The sequence below is a fragment of the Mustela putorius genome, unplaced genomic scaffold (assembly GCF_011764305.1).
Source record: "Mustela putorius furo isolate JIRA1106 unplaced genomic scaffold, ASM1176430v1.1 tig00000430_pilon_pilon_pilon, whole genome shotgun sequence".
NCBI classification, from domain to species: Eukaryota; Metazoa; Chordata; class Mammalia; order Carnivora; family Mustelidae; genus Mustela; species Mustela putorius.
Window position 1 is genome coordinate 18,282,841 of NW_025421377.1, and position 23,547 is coordinate 18,306,387.

At 37.9% G+C, this 23,547-nt stretch overlaps 2 pseudogenes; one reads left to right on the forward strand and one right to left on the reverse strand.

Moving 5' to 3' along the window:
* Positions 1-15,467, reverse strand: part of LOC106007018 — a 67,660-nt pseudogene extending 52,193 nt beyond the window's left edge.
* Positions 15,468-17,595: 2,128 nt separating this feature from the next.
* LOC123392046 lies at positions 17,596-18,961 on the forward strand (annotated as a pseudogene).
* The last annotated feature ends 4,586 nt before the right edge of the window (positions 18,962-23,547 follow it).

Genomic DNA, 23,547 nt, shown 5'->3' on the forward strand with positions numbered 1-23,547 from the left:
TTGATCTCAGGGTTGTAAGTTCAAGCCCTACCTTGGATGTTGAGATTACTTAAAAAAATAAAATTAAAATTAAAATGTTTAAAAATGAATAAACAAATGAGAAGTAGAATGAAAGGTATAAATACATAGAATGGATGGTTGCCAGAGAGAAGAGCAGAGGGGGATGGGCAAAACAGGTGGAACAGGGAGATACAGGCTCCGGTTACGGAATAAATAAGTCATCGGAATAAAAAACACAGCGTAACGAATACAGTCAAAGATATTGTAATAATAATGTAATGGGACAGATGGCAGGATACTTGAGAACATAGCATAATATATAAACTTGTCAAATCATTAAGTGTCACACCGGATAGTAATATAACCCTGTGCCTTAACTATACTCAAAAATGAATAATCTTAAAATGCTCCCCAAAAGTATTTGTTATCTAAAATTAAAATTTAACTGAGAATCCTGTATTTTTATTTGCTAAATGTAGCAACCCAGGTATAAACCAATTGTTGAAGACCTGAAAAATAAATACAAATCAAATATTCTGGTCAAAAGTAAGGTGATGCAACATGGAGGATTAAGTGGGTAGAAGAATAAATGAAACAAGATGGGATTGGGAGGGAGACAAACCATAAGTGACTCTTAATCTCACAAAACAAACTGAGGGTTGCCGGGGGGAGGGGGTTTGGGAGAAGGGGGTGGGATTATGGACATTGGGGAGGGTATGTGATTTGGTGAGTGCTGTGAAGTGTGTAAACCTGGTGATTCACAGACCTGTACCCCTGGGGATAAAAATATATGTTTATAAGAAATAAAAAATTTAAAAAAAAAAAAAAAAGTAAGAAATTATAATGAAGCTTTTTTAATTCATTTAAGAACCTAAAAACGAAGAGCAGGGAAACATTTTAAAGGAATACCCCTGACAGAAAAGTCCCCCTTACTCTTGGTGAACACCAAAAGAGTGTTTGTTTTTATACAGTGAAGTTAGTTTCCCAACGAACATCATCATGAGACCATGCTCCTGCCCCCTAGTCAAAGGAAACAACCCTCCCACTAATAAACACATCTGAGTTTCTAGCAAAGAGCATTTTAAAACAGGGAGTAATTCACAACTTCCAAGCAAATTAAAGTCTAAAGCAGGCTGGCAATCTATGGTCCACTGGCCTGTTTTTGTAAATAAACTTTAATTAGAACACAGCCATTGCCCCTTCATTATACACTGCCTATGGCTGTTTCTACACTACAGACTTGAGTAGTTGTCACAAAGCTAAAAAACTTTTCTACTTGATCCTTTATAATAAGATTAAAAGTTTCCCAACTGTTACTCTAAAGGCTACCTTAACCAGCAGAACACAGCAGAACCAGGAAATAAGAAGCTCTGAACAAGCCTAAAACGAACGTCCTTTCAATATCCAAAATTTCGGTGTGAGTTCTCATCATATTAAGAAGACATCAGAGTCAGAATGAGTTAAGTGGTGGTTATTAAAAACAGTTGCAGATTGAAGACAGTTTATCTCTGGTCATCCTTCTTCAAGAGATATTTTCTCTTATTTTTAATATCTTCTAATGTAATTACTTGATTTTATTAAAATGTAATCCACTAGGTCATATACATTTTTTTTCAATTCTCCTCTTGGCAAAGAACCTGCTCTTCAGTTCATAGTCAAGACACTTTTACTTGGCAGCAAATGCTGACACAAAAATGTAGGTAGTTTGGTCTTGGAATGAAAATGACAGATAAGATTTTCAGAAATTAACTTTATATATAAAGTCAACATATTTCAATAATAGCAAGAGTTAGTCAGAATTATTTTATATTTTCATCTTTAACTGCTGTCAAATTGAGTTTTTATGAAAGCATAACCATGGTACTAAAAATTATAATGCTGTGGGGCATCTGGGTGGCTCAATCTTTAAGTGCCTACCTTCAGCTCAGGTCATGATCCCAGAGTCCTGGGATCCAGCCTCCTGTCTGGAGCTCTGCTCAGCAGGAAGTCTGCTTCTCCCTCTCCTTCTGCCCCTCCCCCCAATCACACTCACACTCTATCACTCTCAAATAAATAAAATCTTTAAAAAAATTATAAAGATGTTTATAGGATGAAATTTTCTCATTTGCTCAAAAAAAAAAGTCTTTAAAAAGAATTTAAAGTAGTCTGTCCACTGAAATGTCACAGGGAAAAAATATATTTTCTATTAAGTTGCACAGATGTAGACAGATGCATCTTTAAAAAATTCCTATACAATAAAAAATAGGTTTTGTTTCTTCTGCATATTTACTATGAACTTACTCCCTCATTAAAATATGAAATACAACAAAGGAGAGAACCTGTAAGGTTTTAATGAACTTCTTTAAGTTAAATAGTGTAATCACTTAGAATAATTTTATGGAAGCAAAAGATTGTTTTTGAAAGAAAAATGGCTTTGCCTTTTCTCCTTATAAGATAAACATAATTATCAAAAAGTACATCAATATTAAAAGCTTAACTGTTTTTACATAAGTGTTTTTTTTAAATGCCACCCTTTTTACTTATTTGAAAAGCTTTCTTGAGATATAATTAACAAACATATAATTTGTCCATTTAAAGTGTACAATTCAATTATTTTTTTTTACCATAGTATTCACAGGGTTATGCAACCATCATCACAATCTAATTTTAGATCATTTTGTCTTCTCAAAAAAACAAAAAACAAAACAAACAAAAAAGCCCCACCTTGATTTGCCTCCGCCCCACTCCTCCCCCAGCCTTAGCAACCACTTACCTATTTCCAACCTGTACAGATTTGCCTATTGTGGACATTTTATATAAATAGGATCATATAACATGAGGTCTTTTGCGACTGACTTCTTTCACTTAGCATGTTTTCAAGTTTTATTTATTTTGCAGCATGTATCAGTACCTCATTTCTTTTTATCACTAAATAATATTCCATTGGATGGTTATACACATTTCATTTCTCCATTCATCAGTGAACACACAGCTTATTTCTACTTTTTGGCTACTATGAGTAATTTTGTTCTGAACTTTTGTATGCAAGATTTTTGTGTAGATATGTACTTTCGTTTATCTTTGGTAGATACTTAAAAGTAGATCTGCTGGGTCATATGGGAACTCTGTCCTTAATTTGAGAAAATGCCAAAATGTTCTCCAAAAAGTTATACCATTTTCACATTCCTACCAGCAACATAAAAGAGTTCTAGTTTCTCCACATTCTCATTAATATTTGCAACTGTTTGACTTTTTTTTATTATATCCATCTGTTGAACATGATGATGTATTATCTCACTGGAGTTTTGATTTGAAGTTCTCTAATGACTAATGCATCAAGCATCATTTCCAGTGCTGGCCATGAATCCTCTTTGAAGAAATGACTACTCAGATCCTTTATTCTTTTTCTAAATTTATTTATTAAGTATCTTATTATTGAATTATAATATAGATAGATAATACATTAAATACAAGTGCCTTATCAGATATATGACTTGCAAAAATCTCTCATTCTGTGGATTGTCTTTTCACTTTCTTGATGATATTGTTTTCAGCACAAAATTTTTAAATTTTAATAGAGCCAATTTATCTGGTTTTTTCTTTTGGAGCTCACACTCTTGGTATTCTACTTAAGAAAACATTATCCAAATCAAGATCATGAAGAATTTTTCTTCTAAGAGGTTTATAGCTTTACTTCTTACATTTAGGTTTATAATCCATTTTGTGTTATTTTCGTATATAGGATGAGGTAGGGATCTAACTTTATTATTCTGCTTGTGGATATTCAGTTTCCCAGCACTACTCACTGAAATATTATTCTTTCCTTGACTGAGTTGTCTTTGTCAGAAATCGAGTGATCTAAACTGTGAGTTTCTTTCCGGACTCTGAATTCTATCCCATTGATCTATATGTCTCTCCATCTACCAGGACCACACTATCTTGATTACTATAGGTTTGTGGTAAGTTTTGAAATCAACAACTGTGAATACTCCCATACTCCTTTTCAAAACTGTTTGACTGTTGAGCTTCTCGCACATTTTCATAAGGACATTAGGAGCAGGTGGAAGTAGAGCTCTTTCCCTCCGAGCAGTGGTAGAAGAGGAGAGATCCAGTTCTCTCCATACCCCAACACGGTGCTGTGAGGGATGAGAAATGGCAACCTGTGTCTCCAGAAATGAAACTTTAACCCTAGATCGGAAGCTGGAGGGAGAAGGAACCAGTCTTCTTGGGTATATATACCTGGAATACAGCTTCCCTAGCACAGAACAGGGATGCTGATAGGGGCAGTGTAAGGAAGCAAATCATGACTCTCATGTCACTACTCTTTCTGTTATTTAGTAGATTCTCCTGAATTCATTTTTTTCCATTCTCTGTATTCTTTAGAACAGTTTTAAAATCTTAATTTTTTTTATCATTTTCATCAGTAAATTGTTTGTTAAGGAGAGAGTCTACCAAGCTCCAAACTCTGCTACTCTTTTTATGTGTTTTTTTTTAATTCAATTAGCCAACATCTTCAACATCATTAGTTTTGATATAATGTGAAATGACTCATTAGTTGCATCTAACACCTAGTGCTCATCGCATCACATGCCCTGCTTAATGCCCATCACCCAGATACCTTTCCCCTACCCACCTCCTTTCCCGCAACCTGCTTGTTTCCAGAAGTCAAGAGTCTCTCGTGGTTTGTCTCCCTCTCTGATTTCTTCCCATTCAGTCTTCCATCCCTTCCTCTATGGTCCTCTGCACTATTACTTCTATTCCACGTACGAGTGAAACCATATGTTGGTGGGAATGCAAGCTGGTGCAGCCACTATGGAAAACAGTGTGGAGGTTCCTTAAGAACTTAAAAATAGAGCGATCCTACAACCCAGCAATACACTATTGAGTATTTACCCCAAAGATACAGAAGTAGTGAAAAGAAGGGACAGGTGTACCCCAATGTTCATACCAGCAATGCCTACAATGGACAAACTGTGGAAGGAGCCAAGATGTTCTTCAAGAGATGAATGAATTTTTTAAAAAATGTGTTTCATACATATAATGGAATATTTCTCAGCCATCAGAAGGAATGAATACCTACCATTGACATCGACATGAATAGAACTGGAGAGTTTCATGCTAAGTGAAATAAGCAATCAGACAAATTCTGCCATTCTAAAAGTCCCTGCCCCCTTTGCATAAACTTTTAAAAATCTACTTGATTATAGCACTGCTTTGAGCTGGGGAATAGCAGATATTATTTCCATTTTTCAAATAAGGTTAAGACAGGCTAAATGTAGGAATGGAAATTAAACACCAAGAAATAGAACACATGTCTTACAACCTATTGGTTTCATCAGTTCAAGCTGCCTCTGTGGTAGAGAAAATCTAGAGAAAAGCTCAATGAATTTAATTTACTTGGAAAAATACATGTGATTCTGTGATCCTGTGTTTTTATTTTGCCATGAAAATGTTGAAGAACTTTGTAAAGATAGCCAGAACTAGTCAGGTAGCAATTTTGTCAAATATTAACAAGGTGTAACATTTACATGTTTAGAAAGACTCCTGCTTAATAGAAAACATGTCAGAAACAGATAAATCAGTGGTAATCAAATAAATTGAAAATGTAGGCAAGTTTTCTAATCTTTTTTTCTGTTGGTTACATGTTACATAATTTGAAGAAAGCCATGACAGAAAATTACAGATGCATATAGACAGACAGCTAAACTTAAAGGGCATCCTACTACTTGGAGAAAAATTATGGGGTCAATCCAAGACAAAATTGTGATGTAGGCACCTTTTTCTTCCTTAGTGCTCCTTTTCCTCTGCTCTGATAACAATTCCATTTTCTCTAGCTGCAAGTATTTTATGACTTTGTATTCTTCTCCAATTATCTCAAAACTTGCGTCATGGTGATTTGATCTTAACATGTCACCCATTTAAGTCATCTGCATCCTTACTTAGGCTTGAATTAAAGATTATAGTTTCTTCTGGGTAATTCTGGACATCCTCAAGGGAGTATGAGAGAGATTTTGAAAAGCACTAAAGCTGTCTTCCTTTACAGCTGAAACCACTCACATGTGGGTGGTTTCCACTCTACTTACGCATAAGGATTGCTCTACAAGAAAGACACCATTTCTGCTTGTATAAAAGAATCATTTCCCTGAATTTACAGCTTCAATCCCCCTATCAGTCATTGTGACAGCACTTCACAGCAATACAAGAAGAGAGATTGAAGAAAAAGACAACTGGTCTGCCTACCAGTCAGATGTGATTACAGCTCTGTACATCAATGTTTAGAGTACAAGACAGTGTGTATCATCTTTATCACAATGTAAGATCAGATAAACTATTTGCTGTTCTTCATTATCTGGGGAAAGCCAGGAAGAGAACACATAGTGCCAGTCATATGATGTGTCACCTTTCTTCCACTGAAAAGTAAAATTGGAAGACAGAAATAAAAATGGACCAATTCAGTACTGGTATTTTGCACTTCATTCTGCAATTAAACATCAGAGGCCTACGAGGTTCTATTTTAGTTCTTTGGATACAAAATTATCTAAGAATATGGGGGAAAGGACACTTACGTTGCCTCTAAATTTGTTTCCATCGCTGGTCAAGTTCAGTATCAGATAGGAAATATCAAAATGCATTAGGACGTTGTCTTCACTTAGCATTTTATTGTTCTCTTTCTGAAAGATTCAACCCAAACAGGATCCTGTTTAAAACCTACCTGGCCTAATTATGTAAGAATCCCACAAAGAAGAATATAAAACTAATGGAGGATAGAAATGGAGTCCATAATGTCCTTTGAGTGGATCCTATTACCCATCTACCCAGGAGTCTACCATAACCAGGTTACAAACAGAAGTGTTATAAGAAAGCCTGGAGGTGTTTTACCATTTAATCATTTTATCTTCAAATTCAAAGTCTATGCAGGATAATTAGTTGACCATACATTACACACCTCTCTGGCTTTTAAAAGTAATAATATTGAATGAAGAATGTGATTTTTAAATGTTTTAAGAATTTTAAATGAATTAAATTTTTAGTCTAGATTTATAACTGATAATTAATATCACATTCCATGTATTTGCTCAAGCTCAAAACCTAGGAGTCATCTTGTTTGTCCTCATACCTATGCACCCTACCTCTAATCCATCAGTAAGTCCTGACAGTTCTACCTTTAAAGATATCCTCAATCCAGCACGTCTCCCCACACGGCCACCTGCACAACCAGGCTATTCCAGGAGCCTCCTATTGCTTCTCCTTCCTTCTGCTTTTGTTCTACTTTAGGCAATTTTCTACACAGTAGCCAAAGTAAACATTTTAAAATAGAAATCAGATAATTTGGTGCCTGGGTGGCTCAGTGGGTTAAGCCTCTGCCTTCACCTCAGGTCATGATCCCAGGGTCTTGGGATGGAGCCCATATCAGGCTGTCTGCTCAGCAGGGAGCCTGCTTCCCCCTCCCCCGCAACCTCCCCCTCCCCAGCTTGCCTCTCTGCCTACTTGTGATCTCTCTCTGTGTCAAATAAGTAAATAAAATACACTAGAATATTATTCAGCCACAGAAAAGAATGGAATCTTGCCATTTGTGACCACACGGATACACGATGAGGGCATTATGCTAAGTGAGATAAGTCAGAGAAAGCACATACCATATGATCTTACTTATATGTGGAATCTAAAACAAACAAGCGGGGGGAAAAAAAAAAAAAACACCAAGCTGATAGATTCAGAGAATTTGGAAGTTGCTAAGAGAATAGATCTTAAAAGTTCTCATCACAAGAAAAAAATTCTGTAACCATATATAGTGATAAATATTAACTAGACTTATTTGTGGTAATCACTTTTCATGATATACAAATATTGAATCATTATGGCTTTTGTTTGTTTGTTTTTAGATTTTTATTTATTTGACAGAGAGAGATCACAAGTAGGCAGAGAGGCAGGCAGAGAGAGAGGAGGAAGCAGGCTCCCCGCCGAGCAGAGAGCCCAATGTGGGACTCATCCCAGAACCCTGAGATCACGACCCCAGCCGAAGGCAGAGGCTTAACCCACTGAGCCACCCAGGTGCCCCTGACTAATGTTTTAAGAGTAAAATGGTTACAACTCAAAAGTTAAACTTAAAAAAAAAAACAAAAACCTAAATACATAATATTTCTTAGAAGAACAATAATCCTTGAGCTGATAGGAATTGGGGAGATTTAGTGATACTCAGTCCAGCTTAAAATAAAGTTGCTGTCCTGTCCTTTCCTACGGCTTATGTCTCTGACAGCAAACATAATTAAAGCTATAGAGAGAGAAATCACCAGTTGTTCTGAATCAGTAAAATGTGACAACCAAGAAAATAATGCTGAAACTTTTTTTTTTTTAAATCCCAAGTACTGATTCCACCCACAGTCCCCTCTTCTTCTGTGTCATTCTTAACAGCAGATATAAATACAGAACAAACATGAATCAATAGAAAAGACTGGCGAGAGAGAGAACAATTTAGGGAATTTTTTGATGTATTATGGCTCACACACATGCAATCATCCAGTAAACGTGGATTTCTTCTCAGCTCTGATCTGCTGGCACCTGCTCCCTCTTTTAGCCGGCCCCACGATTTCTCTATCTCACTTGCCTCCCATAAACCGAATGTCAGCGCAGGTGCCAGAAAAAGTAGGGTTAATACTTCAACATCAGTTTCCTACTAAAGTCACAGAAGTCTTTTGTCCGTTGCTGACTCCTTGGCCTTTCTAGTAAAAAGCAGACACAAGGAGGAAGACCGGCACAATGAAAAGAGGCTATTTTAAATTTCTGTCATCATGATTAAATATGATTTTCTCCAAAATGCCCTACAGGCTCATTTTGAACGAAATCTACTCCCGTGGGCATGTTTCTGATTGACTGGCATTACCCTCCTGTGCGCCAGGGATATGCCATCTTTAAAGGAATTAAAGAGAGTTATCACCATGAATTCAGACCGTGCTCTATTCAACTTATATATAAATGTATATTTGAAACCACTATGAAGAGTGTGGTTTTCCTGAAACTGGTTTTAGCAATGCATGGCGTTTTGGCGGAGTCTTAGAAGCTACACGGAAGCCATCAGCATGATTCCGCCACTGGCTCTTAAACTCAGAAGTGGGCAGTTGGACAGCACTTATTTTGGAAATCCTGGCGGGTGCACTGAGTTCGCTTGCAACTGTACACCTCTTACAAGTTTCACGCCAGTGAGTTCAACTATTATTAAAAGCCCTAAATATAGTTAATCCACAACATCATGCCACCTCATCACCTTTTGCACTAATCATTCCTCCCAGACTACAGAAAGCCTAAATACTCCACGATATTGCTATTACACTTAAGAACTGAAATTATGTCAATTATTTTTATGTTCATATCTTAATAATATGCAAGGTTACAGACATTTTTCCCTATTAGCAGATGATATAAATCCAAAATTCCAAGAATGATTTATTTCATTCCCTTTGATTTGTTTTGTTATATATGTGTCTGTGGTGAATAAAAGTGAAGATTAGATTTCTGGACTCGGGTCTCTCACTTCCTTACCGTGTAACCCCAAATAAGTCACCTTAGTGTCATTTCTTCTTCTCTAAGATGGAAATAACCATACATATCCTGCCTATCACACAGCATATAAAATCATGCTAGATAAATGTAAGGGTTTTGCACTGCATTAGAATGTGAATAAACTTATGCTTATAAAATATCCATTTTTACTGAAAACATATATATTAGTAAAAGGAGTGTTTAGTCAAGAAAGCTGGCTGGCAACCGACGACTCGGGCTGCAAATTGCCAATTCCAAGTGGTTTGGCAGAGAATCCAGACAGAAATCACATACCTCCCTATGATGATTAATTTTATGTGTCAGTCTGTCTGGACCCTGGTGCCTAGATACTTGGTCAAACATTTTTTCTGGATGTTTCTGGGGAGGTGTTTTTTGGATGAGGTTAATATCTGTGTCAGTGGACTTGGAGTAAATCAGATTGCCCTGCACAGTGTGGGTGGGCCTCATCCAAACAAATGAAGTACCGAATAGAACAAAGACTGATCTCAGAACTCGAAGGAACGCTGCCCGCAGAGGTCCTGCAGACTTCAACTGCGATGTCCTCCCTGGGCGACCTGCCTGTTAGACCCGATCCTGCAGATTTTGGACCTGCCAGCCTCTATTATCATGTGAGCCAATTCCTTAAAATAAAGTCCTCCCTCTCTCTCTCAATCTCTCTCTACACACAGACACCCTCAGTTCTGTTTTGCTTCTCTAGAGAATCCTGACTAGCAGACCCTCTAAAATCTATGTGGAATGATTGGCTACTCTTGGACAAAGGAACATAAGAAAAGTGAAGTGTGTCACTTCTACAGTGAGGTACTTAATGACCTGGTGTGCTTTCTCCACTTTCTTCTCCCCTCCTGCGGCATAGTTGGAAGCCACATGTGGGGATGGCTCCATGTGGTACACGAGATGGATGAGGCCTGAAGACTGGCCCAGGAAGGGAGGTCTGTAGAGGATTTTGTGTGCATGAGAAAAGCATTGTGTTAGGCAACTGAGATTTAGGGATTATCTGCTACAGCAGCTGGAATTAGTTAGCCTGACTGATTCAGGTATATTTTATTGTGTATAAACCTAACAAAAAAGAAAAAAAATCTGATTTTTTCTTTTCTTTTCTTTTTTTTGTTTTGTTTTGGTTTGGTTTGGTTTTTGGTTTTTGGTTTTGTTGTTGTTGTTGTTGTTGTTGTTGTTGTTGTTTTAGTGCAAAAGGGAAAAGCAGCTCCTGACACCTGGAAACTACCCTGAACACTTTCTCACAGAACACCAACATCAGAGAAAGCACCGACTATGTTATCAAGACAGAAACAAAACTGGAGCGAATACGTCACAGGAATCAAAGGCACAGCATAGAGAACATAGTTAATGGTACTAGAACAGTGCTATTCAGTGACAGATGGTGGCTACACTTGCAGTGAGCAGAGCATAACCTGCAGAGACGCTGAATCACTATGTTGTAGACCTGAAACTAAAGTAACATTGTGTCAGCTATACTCAAATGAAAAAAAGAAAAAAAAGACGAAAACAAGACCACTCTAGAGTAAGACCACTTGAGTAATATGAATGAATGCTACCTCGTTTTGCTTCCTCTAGTCTCCCCTCCCTCTAAGTAAGATACACTAAATACCCAATCAGAATCAGCCTGCTTCCTGACAGCATCCAATCCAGAACAAGGCCTCAGAACAAAAATTTAAGATTCCTAATATTTTCCCCCAAAATCACCTAAGCATCATTGAAATCCTATTTTAAAAATCCTGTCCACCACTCCTACTGAGATGCCCTGCGATTTCCCATGACCAGTTGCGTGGTCTCCCTCAATGGTTCATTACAGTAAGTCTGAATCCAAATTGTCTAACCACAGGTGTGTTCTTCATGGTCTTTAGCTGGAGAGCACCGATGTGGGCAATAATTGTACCCTCAAGAAATACAGAAATTGAACAAAATTATTTCTAAGACTATTTATTTGATTGTAACTGCCTGTGCTCATGCTGATTTTCAGAGTGGGTAGATGAAAACAACTTGAGACTATAATCAGCAACAATGTTACATTTGGGTTAAATTGTTTTTTGGGTTTTTTTTAAACTTGTCTTTTTCTGAATTTTTAGCTTGGATCATGTCCAGATACTTATTAAATGCTTGTTACTTTATATTTGATCTTCATTTATTGAAAAGTCTTCAATGGAAGACTTAATATTTGAGAATTAATATTTATATTTTGACAAACCAATTTTTAACTTTATTTTTCTTTAATAAGACTTAGAGAATATTACTCTCCAAAAACTCTAAATTGTCAAACTTGGAATTAAAACTATGGGATGAAGTTAAAAAGACAAACCAATTTTTAACTTTATTTTTCTTTAATAAGACTTAGAGACTATTACTCTCCAAAAACTCTAAATTGTCAAACTTGGAATTAAAACTATGGGATGAAGTTAAAAAGACTTGAAAGATAATTAATTTGGGATCCAGCTTAAGTATGTGTTAACATTTATTTCAAAACCATCATTCCTGAGTTTTTTTTAATTTTTGTAGGCAAATTTATTTTCCACATCAGGAAACTTTATGTGTGTGTGTGTGTGTGTGTGTGTGTGTGTGTAACAAAGTGTTTTACTTCTCTTCTAAAAAAAAATGAAACTTAAAATCTATATTCTCAAACTCTGCTGGGAATGGAAACTACCAGACAAACGTTTTAATAACTGGCTTCAGAACAACTGGAAAGCCTTTTGGTAAAGGCAAAATTAGATCTGTATCTCACACCATGCACTAAGATGAACTCCAAAAAGATCATATATTTAAAGTAAAATAATAATAATAATAATTAAAATTTTATGGGGCACCTGGTTGGCTCAGTTGGTAGAGTATGCAACTCTTTTTTTTTTTTTTTTTTAAAGATTTTATTTATTTATTTGACAGAGAGAGATTACAAGCAGGGAGAGAGAGGGGAGGAAGCAGGCTCCCTGCTGAGCAGAGAGCCCGATGCGGGCCTCGATCCCAGGACCCTGAGATCATGACCTGAGCCGAAGGCAGCGGCTTAACCCACTGAGCCACCCAGGCGCCCGAGTATGCAACTCTTGATCTCGGGATCATGAGTTTGAACCTCAAGTTGGGTTTACAAATTACTGAAAAATAATAATTAAAATTTTGTATTAATTAGAAGAAGATATAAATGAATACCTTTTCAACCTGAGATCAGGGAAATCTTCCTAACTATCTCAATACCCAATAACAATTCAAGAAAGAAGAATGAATAATTAACTAATAATTTAAAAGTATCCTGCAGGGGTGGCTCAGTCGGTTAAGTGTCTGCTTTTGGATCAGATCATATTCCCAGGGTCCTGGGATCAAGCTCCACATTAGGCTCCCTGCTCAGCGGGGAGTCTGCTTCTCCCTCTGCCTTTTATCCCAGCTAACGGCGCTCTCTCGCTCTCTCTCCCCACTCTTAAATAAATAAATAAATCTTTAAAAAAATAAAAGTAAGGGGCACTTGGGTGGTTCAGTCATTACGCCTCTGCCATCAGCTTGGGTCATGATTCTTGGGTCTTGGGATCAAGCCCTGCATTGGGCTCCCTGCTCAGCAGGAAGCCTGCTTCTCCCTCTCCCAGTCCCCTTGCTTGTATTCCCTCTCTCGCTGTTTCTCTCTCTCTCTCTGTGTCAAGTAAACAAACAAAATCTTTTAAATAAATTGATAAGTAATTAAATGAATAAAAATAAAAAATAAAAGTGTCTGTAGATCAGAGTACAGTGTTTCTTAAAATGTACATAAAAACTTGGAGAAATTGTCTGTAACTGATGAGGGGGTGGGACGAGAGTCAGCATAAATGGTGTAACAAGAGCTCCCCAACTCCTCAGATAAAAAGAGCAACAATCCAGTGGAAGAATGATGAAAGGGTTGGATGGGTAGTTCACAGAACCAGAACACAGAAACGACCCTTAAAGAAAAAAAAATGGCCAACCTCACTTAATACGAGAAATTCTGAATACCTCTATAGTGAGGAAACATTGCTCACCTATCAGACTGGCAAAATCTAAAAGTTTGACAATAAATCTGTTAAGGAAAATGTTAGGAATAGGAATGTTTATCAATTTCAAATGGAAATGCAAACTGCAACAGCCACTAAGATAACAGCTCGGCGATACTGTAGAAAAAATATAAAATTAATAAGTGATTATAGCAAGGTTTCAGGATAGAAAGTTAAAAAGTCAGTCAATCAACTATGAACAAGTTGAATTTGATATTACAAACACATTACCATTTACATTACATTAGCACCTCCAAAAACCAAAATACTTGGGTATAAATCTAACAAAATACATGCAAGATCTATATTGGAAAAACTGCAAAGCTCTGATGAGGGAAATCAAAGAAAAACTAAATAAATGGAAACTATATTCCATGTTCATGAATAGAAAGACTCAAATATTGTCAAAATGTCAGTTCTTCCCAACTTGATCTACACATTTAGTACAATCCTAATCAATATCCCAGTTATTTTGTGGATATCAACAAACTGATTCTAAAGTTTAAGTGCAGAGGCAAAAGATTCAAAACAGCCAACACAATATTTAAGGCAAAGAACAAGGTCTAAGGATTGACACTATGCGACTTCATGATACTATAAAACTCTGTGGTATTAGTGAATGTGTGAGCTAGTGAAGATCAATGGAACAGAATAGAGAGCTGAGAAACAGACCCACATAAATATAGTCAACTGATCTTTGACAAAAGAGCAAAGGCAATACAATGAAGAAAAGAACGTCTTTTAAATAAACGGTACTGAAATAAATGAACATTCGAACCAAAAAAAAAATTAAATTAAAAAAAAACAAATAGGGTGGGGTTGTGGACATTGGGGAGGGTGTGTGCTTTGGTGAGTGCCATGAAGTGTGTAAACCTGGCGATTCACAGACCTGCACCCCTGGGGATAAAATATATTATATGTTTATAAAAAATAAAAAATTTTAAAAAAATAAATGAAGCTACATGCAGACTTTGCCCCCTTACAGTAAGAAATTAACTCAAAAAGGGTGACGGAGGTAAATGAAAACTGCAAACCTATAAAATTCCTAAAAGACCACACAGGAGAAAATCTAGATGAACTTGGGTTTGGAAATCACTTTTTTTCTCTCTTTTTATTTTTTTTTAAAGATTTTATTTATTTATTTGACAGAGAGGAAGAGAGAACACAAGTAGGCAAGAGGCTGACAGAGAGAGAGGGGGAAACAGGCTCACTGCTGAGCAGAGAGCCCGATGTGGGGCTCAATGTGGGGCTTCATCCCAGGACTCCGGGATCATGACCTGAGCCAAAGGCAGAGGCTGAACCCACTGAGCCACTCAGGCGCCCCTCTCTTTTTATTTTTATTTGCATTTATTCTACGCAGAATATACACCTGAGCCATAAGTTTTTGTTTCTTCAGTTTCTTCTTTGATGTCTTTTTCTTCTGGGCTACCTCCTCTTCTGGTTTAGGAACAATCTGCTCTTTTTCAGGAAGGATCATCTCAGTGTGGCAGGGAGAACTCATGTATGGGTTAATCCAACCATAAGCCCTAAATTCTATTCCACATCCTGGGGGTTTTGTTCCCCTGGATGTACTCAATGACTAGAAAATCAACATCCAAACCCTCACGTTCAGCATTACTCTCTGCATTTTTTTCTCTCTCTGCATTTTTAAGCATGTGCAGTAAAAATTCTGCACTCTTCTTGGGCCACTGACCCCATGTCCAGCCCACTATTTGGCTGGGCACACCTACCAACTCCACCATTATAGTGACAGAAGGGCACATACTGCTCTTGCAAAGTGACATCTTTCAGATACTGGGTGGCTTTTCAGATATACATACCCTTGATGGCCTGGGCAGTTTCAAGTGTTTTCTTAAAGTAAACACAAACATTTGAACCTCTTGAGTTGCATGATTTTGTAGAGTTTTCTGGGTCAAGCAAATAGTGAACCATTTTCAATGGTGACCTCAGGCCACTGAGGGGTGGAAATTACTTTTTAAATACAACAGCAAAGGCATGATCCATGAAAGAAATAAATGATAAGCAGGACTTCACTAAAATTAAAGCTTTCTGCCTGCAAAATATACTATCAAGAGAATGAAAAGACAAGCTACAGATGGAGAAAAATATTTGCAAAAAGTATATAATAAAGACAGTTACCCAAAATATACAAAGAACATTTAAAACTCAATATGAAACAAACAACCCAATTAAAGAGTGGGCCAAAACTTTAACTGGCGCCTCACCAAGTAAGATACACAGATGGCAAATGAGCACATGAAAACCAGCTTCATATCATGTATCATCAGGGAAATGCAAACCAAAACAATTAGAAACCACTATACACTCATTAGAAGGATCAAAATCCAAAACTGACAACACCAAATGTTGACAAGGATGAGGAGCAACAGAAACTCTCATTCTTTGCTGGTGGGAATGCAAAGTGGTACTACCACTTTGGAAGACACTTGGGCAGTTTTTTACAAAAGTTAATAGTCTTACCATACTATTCAGCAATCTCACTCTTTAGTATTTACTCAAAGGAGTTGAAAAAAAAAGTATGTTTACACAAAAAATCCACATTAAAAAAAAAAGTTTGTAAAAGCTTTATTAATAATTGCCAAAACTCTGAAGCGATCAAGACATTCTTCAGTAGGTAAATAGATAAACTGGGATACATCCAGACAGTGAATTACTGTTCAGCATTAAAAAAAAAAAAAAAAAAATCTGTTTAAGCCAGGAAAAAACATGAAAGAAATTTAAATGTATATTACTGGGTAAAAGAAGCCAATCTAAAAAGGTTACATACTATATGATTCCAATCATATATGACATATCACATATGACATTCTGGAAAAAGGCAAAACTATGGAGACAGTGAAAAGACCAGTGCTTGCCAGGGATTTGGGGGGCATGGGATGAACAGACAGAGCACAGAAGATTATTAGGGCAGAGAAAACGTTCTGTATACTATAATGATGGATACAGGTCATTATACATTTGGCCAAACACACAGAATGCACAATGCCATTTAGACTGTACCCTAATATAAACTAGGGACTTTGCATCACACAATGATGTGTCAATGTAGGTTCATCACTGGCAACAAATGACCACTCTGGTGGGGGATTCTGATAATAGGGGAGGTTGTAGATGTGTGGGGCAGGGAGTATATGGGAAATCTCTGTACCTTCTCTTTTCTTTGCAAGATATTTAGTTAGTTAGTTAGTTAGTTAGTTAGTTATTTTAGAGAAAGAGGGTGTGTGGGAGTGGGGGGTGTGGGCAGAGGGAGAGAGAGATTCTCAGTCTCAAGCAGATTCCCTACACGGGACTCAATCTCACGACCCTCAGTCTCAAAACCCTGAGATCATGACCTCAGCTGAAATCAAGAATCCTATGCTTACCCAACTGAGCCAGGCATGTGCCCTTGGACCTTCTGCTCAATACTGCTGTGAACATAAAACTATTCTAAATATTAAAGTCTGTTAAAATAGTTACCAAAAAACGTGATTTTGCCCTTTGATGTTTCCACCTCTAAGAATTTATCCCAAATACACATTGGAAAAGTATGAAATTACTTATAAACATTATTTATTGTGTACTTATTTGTAAAATCAATTACTAGAAACAACCAAAATATCATCAACAATTTTGCTAAAGTAGCCGGATACAAAATCAACATACAGAAATCAATTATTCTTTTACACTAATGATAAAGAATTTGAAAATAAATAAAACCATCCCATTCACAATAATATCAAAAAATAAATTAACTACTTAGGAATAAACTGAACACAAGGAAGTAAAGATCTCTACAATAAAAACTATAGAATTTAGCCAGAACGATGGAAAGATACCCTGCGTGCTTGGATCAGAATAATATATTGTTAAAATGGCCAGACTGCCCAATGCCTTCTACACATTCAACACAATCCCAATTCAAAATACCAATAACATTCTTCATAGAATTAGAAGAAAGAACACCAAAATTTGTGTGGAACCACAAAGGGGCCAGAAGAGGCAAAATAATCTTGAAAAAAAAAAAAAGAAGAAGAAGAAGAAGAACAAAGCCAGAGGTACCATGCTTCTGAATTTCAAACTATACTACGAAGCCATGCTAATAAAAATAGCACTGGCCCAAAAACAGACATGCCGACCAGTGGAAAAGAGTAGGAAGCCCTGAGTCAAATTCCAGTATATACAATCAACTAATACTTGCCGAGGAAGCCAAAACGGCCAATAAGAAAAAGACTGGCTGTCCAATCATTAGTGCTGGGCGAACTAGAGAAACACGCACAGACCCAAGAAATTGGATCCCTATCTCGCATCACTCACAAACATTCACTGAAAATGGAGTTCCAGCGGTAGCAGAGAGCGGCCCCCAAACAGCCTGGGCAGCCCCGCCGCCTGCGCACGCTGGGTTACCAGCAACCCCCACCCACGGGAGGAGCCCAGCCGCCGCAGGCACCAGGCCCCCATCGCCGCGGCCCTAAGCACAAAGGCTTGAGACCCAGCAGCCACCCACCACCGGCCCTCAGTGCGGCCTCCACCAGGCCCCACACCCTGGGCAGCGGCCCTGCAGCCTCGCATGGGGGACACCTGCCAGCAGGGACAGAAAGATCATCACAAGGGAAGGCTTTGGGAGCAGTGAACGGTTCACTCTAAGAAGCGTAAATGGTTTCATCGACAGGAACCGCACGGAAGGAGATGTATTTGTACCCCAGACTGCCGTAAAGACCCACCCCGGGAAGTACCTTCCCAGTACAGGAGATGGAGAGACTGAAGTTGGCTCTTGTTGAAGGAGAAAAGGGTGCAGAGGCAGCAAATGGGACAAGCCCCGTGGAGTTCCAGGGCAAGGCAGTAAGCAGGCAGCGGACTCTAACCATTACAGGCACTGTGCACGCGGAATTACCCAGAGAATTACCAGAATACTGAGAATGGGAAAAGCAGAAGGGATTGGAGAGTGCCCCCCTACCCCCAAGGCCGGGCCCAACAGCGCAGGCCTTACCACAGGCGGGGGGTCCAACCTTAGGACTTGCAGAGACCCTGTGGGCGTGGACCACAGTCTTCCAACCCTCCCGTGCAGGGAGAAGTGATGGAAGCTGCTGACGACCAGCGTGCAGGAGAACCAGACGGACCAGTGAGACACAGTATGTTCGGGCGTTACAGACCATGATTGCGCAGGGTGCCTCCTCGCCAAGAACATTCTGGAGAGATGGCACTGAAGATAAGGAAAATCCAGGAGATGAGACCCAAAGGCAATACCCACGTCACCGTGGTTACCGCTGCAACTTCAGTTACTGAAGCAGATACCCAGAAAACCCTCAACCAAAAGATGGCAAAGAGAAGCCGTGCATCCACCCGCTGAGAATTCCTCGGCTCCCAAGGCAGAGCAGCGCGGGGCGGAGTACGTGCCGGCTTACATCTCTCCCACCTGCCTGGTTTAGTCACCCAACAAGAAGCGAATACAAAATTCCAGCAATAAGAAATGAACAAAAGATTGGAGCTGAAGACCTTAAGTGCTTGCTTTTTTTTCCATTGAGCAGAGGTTTGAACTATCTGCATTATCTATGCAGCATGGAGTTTTTATTATTTTTACCTAAAGACGTCTCTCTCTGATAATGACAAACGTGTTTTTTAAAAATCCTCATTTTTCTCAATACATTTGTAAAGATTTTTAAATTGTTTTATATCTGGTCAAGTTGAGATTTTTCAGAACCTCATTTTTAATTTGTATAACAGAACGCAGCTTGATATTAAAAAAAAAAAAAAAAAAGTCAATGAATGGCAAGCACCTGTTAGTAAAGGTCTTAAATAATTGTCAAAAAGGTAACTCAAAATAGATGAAAATAGATCAAAGACTTAAACATGGACCTGATACCGTAAAACTTGAAGGAGAAAATGTAGGGAAAAAGCTCTTTGATACTGGTCTTGACAGTGATTTTTTAGACATGAAACTAGAAGGACAGACAACAGAAGCAAACAAATGGGACTAAATGAAACTCAAAAACTTTTGTACAATTAACAATTAACAAAATTAAAAGAGAACCTATAGAATGGGAGTAAGTTTTTGCAAACCATATATTGGATAAAGGGTTAATATCCAAAATATATAAAGAATAGATAAAGACTATATAAAATCCAAAATATATAAAGAACTTAATAACAAAAAAATATTCTGATTAAAAAATGGGCAGAATAACTAAATAGAGATTTTTCCAAAGAGGACATCCAAATGGCCAGACACACAAAAAGAGCTCCCAACTAATCACCAGGGAAATACAAATCAGAACCATAAAGAGATGTGGTTAGAATGTTAGCCTCACACCTGTTCGGATGACTACCATCAAGAAGATATAACAGGTGCTGGTGAGGATGTAGTGAAAAGGGACCCCTAATACACAGTTGGTGGGAATGTAAATTGGTCTATAACTATGGGAAACAATATAGAGACCCCTCAAAAAATTTAAAATAGATCTCTCATACAGTTGAGCAATTTCACTCGTGTGTGTGTGTGTGTGTGTGTGTGTGTGTGTGTGTGTATTTCGCCTCTGGGTATATATATGCACGTTTCATATACATATATATTTGTATTTGCATAAACTCAAAACTGATCTTTAGTGTTTGGAGTGAGGGTTGATAGGAGAACTGAAGACACATAAGAAATAAATGCAGTGTTTGGTCTCTGGATCTTAATTTTACCAAACCAGCAAAAAAGACATTTTTTAGACAAAGAAAAACTTATATATGAGCTATTAAATGAATTATTAGTTTTGTGAGACATAATGTCATGGGTGATGTAAGAAGTTGACCTTTTTTAGGAATTCATATTGTTGCACGTTATGATAAAGTGATGTAACACTGAGCATTTATTTTAAAATGCTTTTGCTTTTGAAAACATGTTTGAAATTTTTTCAGCAAAATAAAAGGAGATATAGATAAAGCTGGGTTGACAAAATATTGGTCATTCTAACTCTTAATGGCATATATGAAAGTTTATTATAATATTCTACTTTAGTGTATGTTTGAAATGTTTCCTAATTTAAAAAATTCTAAAAAATTAATTGAACATAATATGGGATACTCACAAATAAACCTAATCGAAAGAACAAGAGAGAAGGGGGAAGAGGAAGAGACGGAGGGAGAGGAAAGGAATCTCCTACGGGGAGTTTGAGGTTCTGGTGCAACAGGTCAGAAGTCAGGCAGAGGTGTTTGCATTTTTAGTGAACATTTACGGGTGCTTCTGATGCAGGAGGTCCCTGCATCATATTTTTGAGAAACACTAGCCAAGGCTTAAGTATAGTGTGGATTGACTGAATTATCCATGGTATGATGGAAAGAGAGCAGGCTATCTATAGAAATAAGAGGCTTCAGTTCAAATCTATGCTCAGTCACTTACTGGCTTTAAACATTGGTCAAGGTGCTTCATCTTTACCCTTAAAATAGAGAGAACAATACATATGCCAGATTACTATGAGATAAATGAGATAAATATATAGAGCGTCTAGAACCTAACAGTCATCCAAAAATGAGAGTTAATTAAATCCTTTAGAATCTCTCCATTAATGGGTAGAAGCGCACACTAATACATTCCCCAGGACCCAGGTGCAAAATTAAATCAGTTTGTAAACTGAGGGATAACAGTTGCCCATAACAGGGAAATTCTTTATTCAGAGAGATACAGAAACAAAATAAATCAGGGAAACAAAATAGTTCCTTATTATCATCAAATTCCAAATTAAAACTTTTGATACTGCTGTTGTTTTATTTTGGTTACATTCTCTTAAGCTTAAAATTCCATATGATCAAATAAATTACAACTCAAGACACTTTCCTTTGTAAATCTAGTATGTATAATACAGCTAATGTTCAGTAGGTTTGCATAAAACTAAGTCATGCCTGATAATATGAGGGGTGTGTGTGTGTATCATCTACTCAGCATACTTGAAGTGGCCACCAGTTTAATTCACCAGTTCAAATACTGGTCTGATCTCCCTTCCCAGACAAACACTGTACTCACAGTGGAATCTTGAGAGACATAGTAAGGCCAGAATGGTCTCAATTCTGCAGAGTATGGAGACAAGGATGATCCAAAGACAATGGCCAGGGGATAAAGCAAAGCCAATGTAGTCCATGAAACTGGGTCATCCATCTCTAGAAGTTGGGCAAAGTAGAATTCTTGTACAAGGCCAGGAACATAAGACAGAACAAATGGCTTAAACTGAAAGAGTCCCAGAGTCTGGAGTTGAACACGTGCATAAAACCTGTGATTCTGGTTATGATTAGGGAAGAATCCTTCAAAGGTGTGCCCAAACTGGCTCAAAAAGACCAAGAAACAGAAAAATGCATTTTTTCTGTTCAACAGGATATTCAGTATTCAAATTAACTAGTTCTTTATCCAAGATCAGAATTAAGTCTGTATCTGAATATTCAGTTTGTTGTTGTTATTGTTGTTGTTTAATGAATTCCTGCTACTTCCATTGTACAGTTTTAGTGACTGAGGCTACCCAAACGAGTCCAAGGATAACCTCCACTTGAGAGAAACGGCAATTTCATCCAGGAGATGACCAATGAATAAAATCAATATGAGGCAAGTATGAGATTATCACTCCACAAAAGTCAGGTGTAAGGAACGTCATAGTTCTTCACTTTTTCTAAATCACATAAATCTATTCTAAGTCCACATCTGCCTATATGACAAGAAATGATAATATTAATCATGTAAGAAGAAACCACCCCTTCAGATAGTCACAAAAAACTGAGAGTCTTAGGCAAACAGAAATATTCAAGAGAGGGTACTCAGGTCTTCAGGTTATGCTGGTCACCGTTGGTAGACCTGAAGAGTCCTGAAGAGGCCTTAACGCATGTGGCTCCACTGGTTCTGGGCAAAATGTGGCCAAGGAGACTATCCCTAGGTGTGCAACATTAACATTCTCTCCCGAGGTCCAGCCTGTGTCCCAGGGAGCCCCAGAGGAGGAAAACACTGTCCTCACTATTAATGGAACGTGGAAGATTCCTTGTAACTAGCTAACTTTACCCATCTCTGTCTCTGGTATTTGGACGTGGTTTCCTCTGACACAGTCCTGCTGCAGAGCTTCTGTGCCTTCTGAAAACCTACATGAAGGGGTGCCTGGGTGGCTTAGTCATCAGGCATCTGCCTTCAGCTCAGGTCATGATCCCAGGGTCCTGGGATCAGGCTCCCCGCTTTAGGAGGAGGCCTGCTTTTCCCTCTCCCACTCCCCCTGCTTATGTTCCCTCTCTTGCTGTGTCTCTCTCTGTCAAATAAATAAATAAAATCTTTAAAAAAAAAAAATTCTATCTTCTGGGGATCTGACATACTTTCCTTCCAAAGCTGAAACACCGTTACTATTAAAATTTTTTCTTCCAAACCTAAAATACCAATGCTAGTAGGAGAACCCTAAGAAAAAAAGAACTTAAAAGACTACATCCTTGGGATAGAAAAGGGAAAATATCTACAGCAACAAGCAAGAAGCCCAAATCAATACTCTGATAGACTTAATTTATCTAAGTGACGTAGCACTAAGTGCTTTGGAGAAAGCAGCACTGTGTAAGTGGCAAGAACACTCAGTATGGAATCATCATATACATATTTGAACCCCAGCTCTAGTACATGCCAATTTTGCGACTTGAAGCAAGCCACTCATTCTGTCCTGCCCTCAGGCTTCTCTACTGTAAAGCAGGAATGATAACATTTATTTTCACCAAATTATGGAGCGGTTTTGAGGATCTGCTCAGAGAAGATATGTGAAGACAGTTTGTTCATTGGAAAGCAACTAAACAAAGGTAGGTGTTTGGATACTATAGAAATACAATGAGGTAAGAAATCAGTGTGTGCTAGACCTGCCACCGAAAACTTCACGGTGGAAACAGAGCTAGTTCAATGTTTTTGGAGAGATGGAATTTAGACAGAAAGAAGAGAGTATTTGGGGAAGAAACAGGCGAGAGTAAAAGGCAGGCCAGCTGCCAACCTATTAAGGGTCTTTGTACTTACCACCACTAACTGGCCAGAGGA